Source organism: Rutidosis leptorrhynchoides, chromosome 2 (assembly GCF_046630445.1).
Source record: "Rutidosis leptorrhynchoides isolate AG116_Rl617_1_P2 chromosome 2, CSIRO_AGI_Rlap_v1, whole genome shotgun sequence".
Lineage (NCBI taxonomy): Eukaryota > Viridiplantae > Streptophyta > Magnoliopsida > Asterales > Asteraceae > Rutidosis > Rutidosis leptorrhynchoides.
Window position 1 is genome coordinate 514754984 of NC_092334.1, and position 12390 is coordinate 514767373.

Sequence of the window (12390 nt, forward strand, 5' to 3'; positions counted from 1 at the left end):
GTACAATTCTTAATTATCGGACTTCACTTTCGCATTCATCTGCATTATTCACAATAAATTCATCGTCAATTTCCTGATTTCTATTTCATTTAAATTGTTCTAAAATTTGCAACAAATTTTTTTTTTTTTTTTTTTTTTTTTTTTTTTTTTTGTATGAATCTATCATCGTTGATTGAGGAAATGACATGGTTCAATGATACCCCGTGAATTCGGATCTTGTGTCTCTCATACGCAAAATTATCGGCGATTCGTGGCGCCATTAATATCAAATACGAAGTTTTGTAATGTGTTTTTACGTAGGTGTAATATGAGTTCTTTCATACTGCAAGACCTTTTTTTTTTTTTTTCCGTTCATCCTCTACCCCTAGTTTTATCTAGTTTTGCAATCATAACCCTTAAACCATGAAGCAGTGCTTCAACGGTACCCGGCCCTTGTGATCCCAATGGTCCCACATATGTAAGTGTTGGAAGATGACACACGCAGGCTCGAATCTAGGTACTGGCATATTGTGATGATTTATGGGTGAAGGTCAAGGCCGGATATTGGGCCGTGCAACCCGTGCAGCCGCACAGGGCCCAATATCTTTAAGGGCCCAAAAAATATATTCTAATGTTGTATATTTAGGCTCATTATTCATACATGAATCAATTTGATAATTAATAATATAAAAACTATAAAAGAAAATACACCATGCTACGTTTTCTATTGAATTTGATACTACGTTTTCTACGTCCGTTATTTTGATTGATGATACTAATTATGACTTTATTAGTATTATTAAACTTGATTATTATATAATTGAAAATTTTGTGTATATAAGGGCCCACTTTTATTTATCGCACCGGGCCCATAAATTTGACAAGACGGCCTTGGTGAAGGTGTTTCGCCAGGCTCCATGCGGCATACGGGGTGCGGCTGGATGGGTTGACTTAGTCAACACAGGGCTAATATGTCCCTACTGATACACATGTTTTGGAAGATCACCCTTAAGTTTTTTGAGCTTTTAGGATTCTTTATTTTTAAAAATGTGTAGTCAGTATCTTTCCGCTAAAATGTCGTCAACGTTTTCCGTTAACTTAAAACATGTGCCAGACTTGTGAGTGTATTTTTAGTCTTTCCCCCTTCTTTTTATTTGACTCTTTTTTTATTCCTTTTTTCTATCTTCTACTTTTTCCCAAACTCAAAAATCTTTCTTTAACTTTTACAAAATCACAAGCATTCCAAAAATCTTACTGAGAATCATCAAAATCTTATTGAGAATCATCATCTAGATCATCATATGCACCTTCAATGATCTTCATACCATCAATATCTTCATCAAGAAAAGATCTCAATTCATCATTCAACATCACCTTTATTGTTTCGAACATGTGTATCGGCAGAGACATGTTAGCCCTGTGTTGACTTTGTCAACCCATCCAGCGGTCCCCGGTAGCTCACTGGAGCCTGGCGAAACACCATCACCCATTTCCCCACAGCATGCCAGGCCCGATAAACGAACCTGCATTGTCATTGTTTCAATCTTCGCATGCGTGGGACCAAGGGATCATTTGGGCCCGGTAAGAATGGTTTTTGATCCAATTATTTGGAAAATCCTCACCTAGTGGGAATTGAACCCTCACCTCCCCTAAGGGAGAGTGAGTCATTCACCACCAGGCTATTGGCCCATTCTTCAACATCACCTTTATAACTACAAAACCTACACCGATTTGTGCATTCATCAATTAGTGTTTATCATTGCAAACTGAGCTCATATTCGTGTTCCTTATCATAATCCTAACCTTCATCGATCATCAAACACAATTAACAAATTCAGATCCATAGCCATATCGTGTTCATCGCTAACTGCAAGGACGAACGACTTACTTGCACGAAAAAATTCATAAACAACTCACGAAAAGTGAAAATGCATATGTGTTAGCAATGATTTCGTGAAAGGTTCTGCAAATTTTCAGGTTGATTAGAAAGTAAAGGAGGTCTCAAAATTATTGTTGGGCTGCTACAGCTAAACACATATGCTTCAAGTATAACTTAGGATGTACACTGGAGTATATGTTTAGATTTTACGAAATTGCGAACTGATTTTTGTAGTGTTTAAATTTTACTTGTTTGTGTTAATTTTAGATTTCAAAGTGTAGAGTTAGGGTGTACGATGTTTAGTGAAATTGCAGAAGATGAAGAAAAAGATAAAAAGACGAATTTACCCTCACATGCAATTCACATGTCATGATTTCACGAATACTTTAAACAGAAGTTTGACGAAGGAATGTTGATTGCATCTTTTTAAAAATAAAAGGACCTTGAAAGCCCAAAAAAAACTTGAGGGATGCTGATTACAAAACAGGGGTAAAAACAAGGGACCAACAGAGGAAAAAAGTCTCGTAGTATGGCCAAATAACCAGCCCACTAAAGGATTCAAGTAAGAGAGCCCAGATAACAGGCGTACTAAATAGTTGTGGTAAGATAGCCCAAATAACCGGCACACTAAAAAATTGTATAAGTGTGTTTGAGTCCGATGTTTATAACTTATTATTATTTTGTTATACCAATTCAAATTATTAGCATTATTTGGATTTGTTAATAAGAGTTTAAAGCTTATAAAAAATAAAATCTAGAAAGAAAAAAAAAACAGTTGAACTAGTTTTAAAATAAGCACTTAATTTAAGTGATGGTAACAAAATTAGAGAGAAACTAGGATAAGACTTACGCAGTATCGAGCAAGGAGTGCTTGTCAAGCACGACCGATAAAGCGGGCATAGCGAGTGAGGAACGCCGAGTATTTAATATCGATCCAATCACGAAATAAAGATAGAGTATTTAAATCAAATTTACGAATTACAATACAGACATTTGATATTATAATGTACAAAATACGAATTATTTCCATCCAATTCAATATCAACCCAATCAAGAAAATAAATATAGAGTTTTAAATTCAAAATTACAATATAAACATTTGACAATCATAAAGTACAAAATACATATAAAAATCAAATATTATATCTACACCCCCTTTCCTCTCGAGATGGAGGATGGGAAGATGACATTTTTTTTTTTTTTAACAGCTAAATTTTTTTTTTTTTTTTTTTTTTTTTTGAACAGCTAAAATTCTAAGCATATGTTCACGAGCTAATGTGGAGAATTACATGAGTTTTAGAAGTTAAAATGAGGAAATTACAAGGTTTTTACGTTTAGTAAAGGTTATGGACAAATGCACGAAAAATAGTTAAAACGAGAAAAAGTGGCGAAAATAAAGAAGATCGCAAATTGTGGTCTTGAAACCACAATTTGCTGTGGGGCAGTTTCGAAACAGAATAGGTTAGGCCGCAATTTTGCGGTGACGTTTTGCGCCAGGATTTGTGAAGACCGCAAATTGCGGTCTTGACACTGCGATTTGCGGTCGGGTCGTATCAGCTCAATTTTTGAAGGCCGAATTTCAGAGAATTTTTGCTTAGTGAACAAGATATATGCCTATAAATACTAAACCCTAGGCTACGAATTTATCATCATTCCTTCCGGTGTTTAGAGCCAAAAACACCAACATTAACATAAAAATCATTCCAAGTTCAAGGATTCAAGCCAGGATCTTCAAGATTCTTCATCAAATCATCATGTTCATCATCTCCAACATGAGCTGCTAAGTTCTTTTTTTTATTTCTTCAGTTGAACAATTATTGTATTTATGATTTCATTCAAATGTTGTGTGATTCATAGTTTATATTGAAAAAGTCGTTTGATTTATAAATTTTGAATTGATTAAGTGATTGTTTAATGCAAGTTTATTGATTCTTTGTAAGACCCGTGTAATTATTGTATATAATGTATAGAAGTTAACTTTGTTGTGGGATTTGTTTTATATTTCAAAAGGAGCTAGGAACCAGTTTCTGTCCATTTGCGCGCCGCGCGGCCTAATGGCGCGCCGCGCAAAATCGTGCAGACAGCCCCCCTTGTTTATTTAAATTTAAATCAAGGGCATTTTGGGAAATTCACTTCAAGGCCGACTTTAAGGCTTGGTTCAGTTGTTTGGGAGCTCATTTACTCCCCTTTTCACCAACCTTATCTTCCTAATTCAATTCTAGAGAGAGAAGTGAGTTCTAGAGAGAGAGATTCCATTTTGGAGAAGAAGAAGAAGGTTTCTTGCTAAAGTCCAAGTTCTAAAGTTGTTCATCTCGTCAATTGCTACATCTTGATAGTTGTGGTATGCCTTAACTTTCAATTCTTGTTTTGATTTCGTGTATGGGTTAGGGTTTGAGTTAGTGTTACTCATAAAACCCATTTGTTGGTAAATTTGGGGGTTCTTGGGTAAATTGGGTCATGTAGACTCAATTGTGTGTAAGCTAAGGTTTTAAATGTATTAATTGTTGTTATGAAACCCTAATTGGCTAATAATTTGCTAGAACACCTTAAGGAAGTGAAAATGGGTGTGATTTGGGTATAAATGACCCAAAGTGGGTGTATTGACTTTTATTGAGTCAAACGGGTCAAAATGGACCAAGATTGGTTAACGTTAGTGTTTTGTGTTAAAACCTAGTGATTTAAAGTGTATGAAGGCCTTGAGTGCCAAGAGTTAGGGTTTTTGGTAAGAATGACCCAAATTAGGGTTAAGTGTCAAAATGGGTCAAGATGACCTAGGATGGTGTGTGTTATGAGATTAGGCCAAGTTGATTGATTAATTATATGCTTGTGAAATAGGTACGTTACCTTGGAATTCAAGCTTGGTTTAATAATCACCGAAGGTTTAAGGTGAGTGGAATAATTATGCGTATGTGTATATAATGTATTTATTTGTGTTGCACGAATGTGGTATTGTCGCGGTGTTTAAGACACCACATTCTAAGTAACGAGTAGCATTGTCGCGGTGTTTAAGACACTACTCATGGTATGATTGACTTGTGGTATTGTCGCGGTGTTTAAGACACCACATTGTCATGGGAGTGGAAGTGTCGCGGTGATTAAGACACCACTCATCGTATTGAATGAAGTGTGGATTCGTCGCGGTGTTTAAGACGCCACATTGTTGTAAGGGTGAGTTAGTCGCGGTGTTTAAGACATCACCCGGGGACTAGTGATTACGCGGTGTGTAAGTAACACTAGTGGACGTTATGAACTCCAACGGTCTTGTAAGTACCGCTTCCCGTGTTCGAATTGGTTAACCAAAGTTATGTGAATTATGTATTGGAAGTATTAATTTATGAATTGTATGCTATTGTATTATTAGCTACTTGTGGGATTGTGATTTATTGGTATATGCTTATTAATGTAGCATGCTTGATGAATTGTTAAACTCGGATATGATGTTGTGTAAGTGATGCGAGTAAGTAGATTATATATGTGTATGTATAATTATTGTGCTCACTAAGCTTTGCTTACCCTCTCGTTGTTTACCTTTTTATAGGTTCGTGTGTGGATAAGGGTAAGGGCATTACCTTGGATTGAGTTTCCCGCTTCGATGATTAGGAAGCACTTTTGGGTTATGGCTTGGAGTTTGACCGAGACTTGGGTAGTTTAACCCCAAACACCATGCTCGTTGTGTCGTTTGGCAATTAAACTTTTTGTGGTCGAAACTCTAATTTGTATTAAACATTGTATTTTAAACTTAGTGGCGTTTTGGGCACGTGTGGGCCCCACCTTGTAAAACTTGTTCATACCTTAGTTATGTGCTAGTTTTACATATATGAATGTATGGTTAAAAGCGTTTTGGTTAAATATGCCGGGAACACGTTCATCTTTTTCGCATTTAAACTTTCCGGTAACAGCAGGGGTTTGGCGCGGCGCGCGGCCCTTTTGGCGCGGCGCGCCGATGGCCTGGAACAACAAAATTTTTTTTTGTTTGAAATTTTCGTCGTGTTTGGTCGGTTACGGTTTGGGTTGTTACAAGTGGTATCAGAGCATGGTCTAAGGGATTTAGGTGACTTGAGATAGGCGCCTAGACTTAGACTTTTGTGTGTGCATTGTGCGGACTTGTAGGACTTTGGGTCGGACCGGGTCTTGGTTAGCGCATAGGTTTATATGAACTAATCATGCGTTATTGTTTGTGTTGTATAGCAATCATCGAGCGAAATGAACGTTGTACTAGCGAGTTAACGCGACGTGCTCGCGTAGTAATGATTAGCTACCCTTACTACGGGTGCAAATCGTGTCAAACAAGCGATGTACGACGGTTGTCGAGCGAGATGGAGTGGTATGGTGTATATGTATATATGTGTCATGTCTTTAGTTTCGTTGTTTAATCTTTTCCGTTTTATAGAATGAAGATGAGAAACGGACACGACACCGATATTGGGGGCACGAGCGAGGACCCCGAGTTCACGGCCAAGGTTGAGGCCATCTTTCAACGCCAAAAGGCGGAGTTTCGCGAAGATGTTAAGAAGATGTTTCTCGAGACGATTGACGAACAAGTCGTCACTTTGGTTAAGGAGCAAATTAAGATTGCTCTTCAAGAAGAAAATGGGGGAAGGCGTGACTTTTTCTTCAAGAACTTTAGGGATGCTCAACCTCCTACTTTTGAGGGCGATCGGGACCCACTCAAGAGTGCCCGATTCATCTCCGATATGGAGGGGGCCTTCCGTACTTGTGAGTGTCCACCCGACAAGAAGACTAGGTATGGTTGTAGCATGTTAAGGGGTGACGCGAAATTGTGGTGGGATGCTAAGATCTAACTCTATGGTGAAGAACAATGTATGGACTTCACTTGGGAGGAATTTAAAGCGGAGTTCTTCGATGAGTACCGAACTTCGGCCGATCTTACAAGACTTAAGGACGAGCTACGTACCTTGAGGCAAGGGTCGATGGACTTGAACACTCTCAAATCCGTGTTCTTGTCCAAGACGCAATTTTGCCCGGAGTATGTCGGGAATGATAAAATGTTGAAAGAAGATTTCTATCGAACCTTGAATGATAGTTATCAAGAAAAGATTAGCGTAAACGTGGTGAAGAGCTTCGATGAGTTGTTTAATATGGCGAAAGGGTTTGAAGCGATTGTGTTGAGGAAGAGAAAGTATGAAGGTTCGAGTCACTCAAATTTTTCAAGCAAGAAGTCAAAGAAAGGCCCAACCGAGAGTGTGGGGAGTGTGAAGAAAGGTGCCTCGGGGGATTTCCCCTATACTTGTCATAATTGTGGGCGAAGGGGGCATATGGCTCGTGATTGTACCAAACCATCTTCTACTACAAAATTCACTTGTTACAATTGTGGGAAGGAGGGACACAAGAAGCCCGAGTGTCCCGAGTTACGTAATGATAATGCTAAGCGGATAGAGAAGGCAGCGGGTACGGCTAGGGGTCGTAACTACTTGATGTCTAATGAAGAAGCTAAACAATCCAATGAAGTCGTTTCAGGTACTTTCATGGTTAATTCTAATCCGGCTCGGATACTTTTTGATAGTGGTGCTAATTTGTCTTTCGTATCTCCAAGATTTGTGCCTAAGTTAAATAAACCGCTAGTAAAGTTGAGTCGTCCGGTAGAAGTTGAAATAGCGGATGGCAAGACGGCGCTAGTGGTTGATGTGTGTAAAAATTGCAATGTTGTGTTTGGCGCCGAAAGTTTCGAAATTGATCTTATTCCGATGACTTTGGGTGATTTTGATGTTGTCGTTGGTATGGATTGGCTCGATCGTTATAGAGCCGATATTGCATGCCACGACAAGTTTATTTGTGTAAAGACCCCAAGTGGGGGAGAGATGATTATTCATGGTGACAAACGAAGGAGATCGGTGCCGATATGCACTTTTGTTCGGGCACGACGTCACGTTGTTACCGGTGGTATGGCTTTCCTTGCTCATGTTGTCGACACTCGTAATGAGCCACCACCAATTCGTGAAATTCCGGTAGTTAATGAGTTTGAGGATGTCTTTCCGGATGAGTTACCGGGTGTCCCGGCGAAAAGACAAGTCGAATTTCGCATCGAGTAGGTTCCGGGGGCTACCCCCATTGCTAAAACTCCTTATCGTTTAGCACCAACGGAGATGCAAGAGTTATTGAATCAAATTCAAGAATTGCTCGAGAAGGGTTTTATCCGACCGAGTGCTTCGCCATGGGGCGCTCCGGTCTTATTTGTGAAGAAGAAAGACGGTAGTATGCGTATGTGCATCGATTACCGTGAGTTGAATAAAGTGACGATCAAGAATCGTTATCCACTACCTAGGATCGACGATTTGTTTGATCAACTTCAAGGCGCAACGTATTTCTCTAAGATCGACCTACGGTCCGGCTATCACCAAATGCGGGTCCGTGAGGAAGATATTGAGAAAACGGCTTTCCGAACGCGTTACGGGCATTATGAATTTGTAGTTATGCCCTTCGGTCTTACGAATGCACCGGCAGCATTCATGGATCTTATGAACCGGGTGTGCCAACCTATGTTGGACAAGTCGGTTATTGTGTTCATTGACGACATACTAGTCTACTCGAAAAGTATGCACGAACATGAACGTCACTTGCGTGAAGTTTTGAAGACGCTAAGAAAAGAGAAGTTGTATGCAAAGTTCTCTAAATGTGAATTTTGGCTAAGGGAGGTTCAATTCCTTGGTCACATTGTGAACGAAAGCGGTATCCAAGTGGATCCGGGGAAGATTGAGACGGTGAAGAGTTGGGGACGACCGACTACGCCCACGGAGATCCGAAGTTTTCTCGGATTGGCCGGTTATTATCGTCGGTTTATCCAAGACTTTTCTAAGATTGCTTCTCCATTAACAAAGTTGACGAGGAAGAGTGCTAAGTTCAATTGGGAAAACGAGCAAGAAATTGCTTTTCAATTATTGAAAGAGAAGTTGTGTCAAGCTCCGGTGTTAGTGTTACCGGAAGGCGTCGAAGACATGGTGGTTTATTGTGATGCTTCCTTAAATGGGCTCGGGTGCGTTCTTATGCAAAGGGGTAAAGTCATTGCTTATGCCTCTCGGCAATTAAAGGAACACGAAACGAGGTACCCGACTCATGATCTCGAAATGGCGGCGGTTGTGCATGCGTTGAAAATTTGGCGCCACTACTTGTATGGTGTCAAGTGTACGATATATTCGGATCATAAGAATTTGAAACACCTTTTTACTCAAAGGGATTTGAATTATCGTCAACGTAGATGGATGGATGTGGTGAAAGATTATGATTGTGAGATACTTTACCATCCGGGTAAGGCGAATGTGGTCGCGGATGCGTTAAGTCGAAAGACTCAACATCCGGCGATACGTATAACATCGTTACATTTGATTATCACTAACGACTTTCTTGAAAAGATGGGTGAAGACCAAATAGAGGCTTATGTTCACGATAAGCACACGGAACGAATTGTGGGCCAATCGGAGTTTATTACTATGGGTCCGCGGGGTTTGTTGTCCTTTCAAGGAAGGGTGTGGGTGCCTAAGACGGGTGATTACCGACGGGTGCTACTCGATGAAGCACATAAGTCGAAATATTCCATTCATCCGGGCGCGACGAAAATGTATCATGACTTGAAGAAAGATTATTGGTGGCCGGGCATGAAACGCGATGTTGTAAAATACGTCGAACGATGTGTTACTTGTTTGCAAGTTAAAGCCGAGCATCAAAAGCCGTATGGTAAGTTGCAACCGTTAGAAATCCCGAAGTGGAAATGGGAGCACATTACCATGGATTTTATCACTAAGTTACCTAAGACGGCGAGAACTCAATATGATTCGATTTGGGTGATCGTGGACCGGTTGACGAAAAGTGCCTTGTTTCTTCCCATTAAAGAAGCAATATCGTCGGAGGCCTTGGCTAAGTTGTTTATCAAGGAAGTGGTCTCGCGGCATGGCGTTCCTATATCTATTATTTCGGATCGAGATACCCGTTTTACATCTCGATTTTGGGAAAAGTTTCATGAAGATATGGGTACACAATTAAAGTTGAGCACGGCGTATCATCCTCAAACGGACGGTCAAACCGAGCGTACGAATCAAACTTTGAAAGATATGCTACGGGCGTGCATCATTGATTTTGGTGGTAGTTGGGATGAGCATTTACCTTTGGTGGAATTCTCATACAATAATAGTTTTCATACTAGTATCGGGATGCCACCTTACGAGATGCTTTATGGCCGAAGGTGTCGAACTCCCATTTGTTGGGGAGAAGTGGGTCAAAGAGAAATCGGAAGTACCGATTTGGTTTTAGAGACGAATAACAAGATTGATATTATTCGGGAGCATTTGAAGAAGGCTCAAGATAGGCAAAAGTCGTATGCCGATAAACGTAGACGAACGATCGAATTCCAAGAGGGCGACATGGTTATGCTTAAGGTTTCGCCATGGAAGGGTATTATTCGATTTCGAAAACGGGGAAAGTTAGGTCCTCGGTTTATTGGACTGTTTAAAGTTTTAGCTCGTGTTGGTGAAGTTGCATATCGATTGGAATTGCCCGAAGAGCTTGCGGGGATCCATAACATGTTTCATGTTTCTCACCTCCGTAAGTGCCTTGCGGATGATTCTTCATGGATGCCTTTAGATGAAATTGAGCTAAACAATAAGTTGGAGTATGTTGAAGAGCCAATTGCAATACTTGATGAAAAGGTCAAACGGTTGAGACATAAAGAGGTTAGGACCTACAAAGTTCAATGGCGACGGAATAAAGGTTCCGAGTTTACATGGGAGCCCGAAGAGTTTGTGTTGGTTTATCTTCCCGCTTGTCATGCGGCTTGGATCGCGAGGACGCAATCCGAATAAGTGGGGGAGAGTTGTAAGACCCGTGTAATTATTGTATATAATGTATAGAAGTTAACTTTGTTGTGGGATTTGTTTTATATTTCAAAAGGAGCTAGGAACCAGTTTCTGTCCATTTGCGCGCCGCGCGGCCTAATGGCGCGCCGCGCAAAATCGTGCAGACAGCCCCCCTTGTTTATTTAAATTTAAATCAAGGGCATTTTGGGAAATTCACTTCAAGGCCGACTTTAAGGCTTGGTTCAGTTGTTTGGGAGCTCATTTACTCCCCTTTTCACCAACCTTATCTTCCTAATTCAATTCTAGAGAGAGAAGTGAGTTCTAGAGAGAGAGATCCCATTTTGGAGAAGAAGAAGAAGGTTTCTTGCTAAAGTCCAAGTTCTAAAGTTGTTCATCTCGTCAATTGCTACATCTTGATAGTTGTGGTATGCCTTAACTTTCAATTCTTGTTTTGATTTCGTGTATGGGTTAGGGTTTGAGTTAGTGTTACTCATAAAACCCATTTGTTGGTAAATTTGGGGGTTCTTGGGTAAATTGGGTCATGTAGACTCAATTGTGTGTAAGCTAAGGTTTTAAATGTATTAATTGTTGTTATGAAACCCTAATTGGCTAATAATTTGCTAGAACACCTTAAGGAAGTGAAAATGGGTGTGATTTGGGTATAAATGACCCAAAGTGGGTGTATTGACTTTTATTGAGTCAAACGGGTCAAAATGGACCAAGATTGGTTAACGTTAGTGTTTTGTGTTAAAACCTAGTGATTTAAAGTGTATGAAGGCCTTGAGTGCCAAGAGTTAGGGTTTTTGGTAAGAATGACCCAAATTAGGGTTAAGTGTCAAAATGGGTCAAGATGACCTAGGATGGTGTGTGTTATGAGATTAGGCCAAGTTGATTGATTAATTATATGCTTGTGAAATAGGTACGTTACCTTGGAATTCAAGCTTGGTTTAATAATCACCGAAGGTTTAAGGTGAGTGGAATAATTATGCGTATGTGTATATAATGTATTTATTTGTGTTGCACGAATGTGGTATTGTCGCGGTGTTTAAGACACCACATTCTAAGTAACGAGTAGCATTGTCGCGGTGTTTAAGACACTACTCATGGTATGATTGACTTGTGGTATTGTCGCGGTGTTTAAGACACCACATTGTCATGGGAGTGGAAGTGTCGCGGTGATTAAGACACCACTCATCGTATTGAATGAAGTGTGGATTCGTCGCGGTGTTTAAGACGCCACATTGTTGTAAGGGTGAGTTAGTCGCGGTGTTTAAGACATCACCCGGGGACTAGTGATTACGCGGTGTGTAAGTAACACTAGTGGACGTTATGAACTCCAACGGTCTTGTAAGTACCGCTTCCCGTGTTCGAATTGGTTAACCAAAGTTATGTGAATTATGTATTGGAAGTATTAATTTATGAATTGTATGCTATTGTATTATTAGCTACTTGTGGGATTGTGATTTATTGGTATATGCTTATTAATGTAGCATGCTTGATGAATTGTTAAACTCGGATATGATGTTGTGTAAGTGATGCGAGTAAGTAGATTATATATGTGTATGTATAATTATTGTGCTCACTAAGCTTTGCTTACCCTCTCGTTGTTTACCTTTTTATAGGTTCGTGTGTGGATAAGGGTAAGGGCATTACCTTGGATTGAGTTTCCCGCTTCGATGATTAGGAAGCACTTTTGGGTTATGGCTTGGAGTTTGACCGAGACTTGGG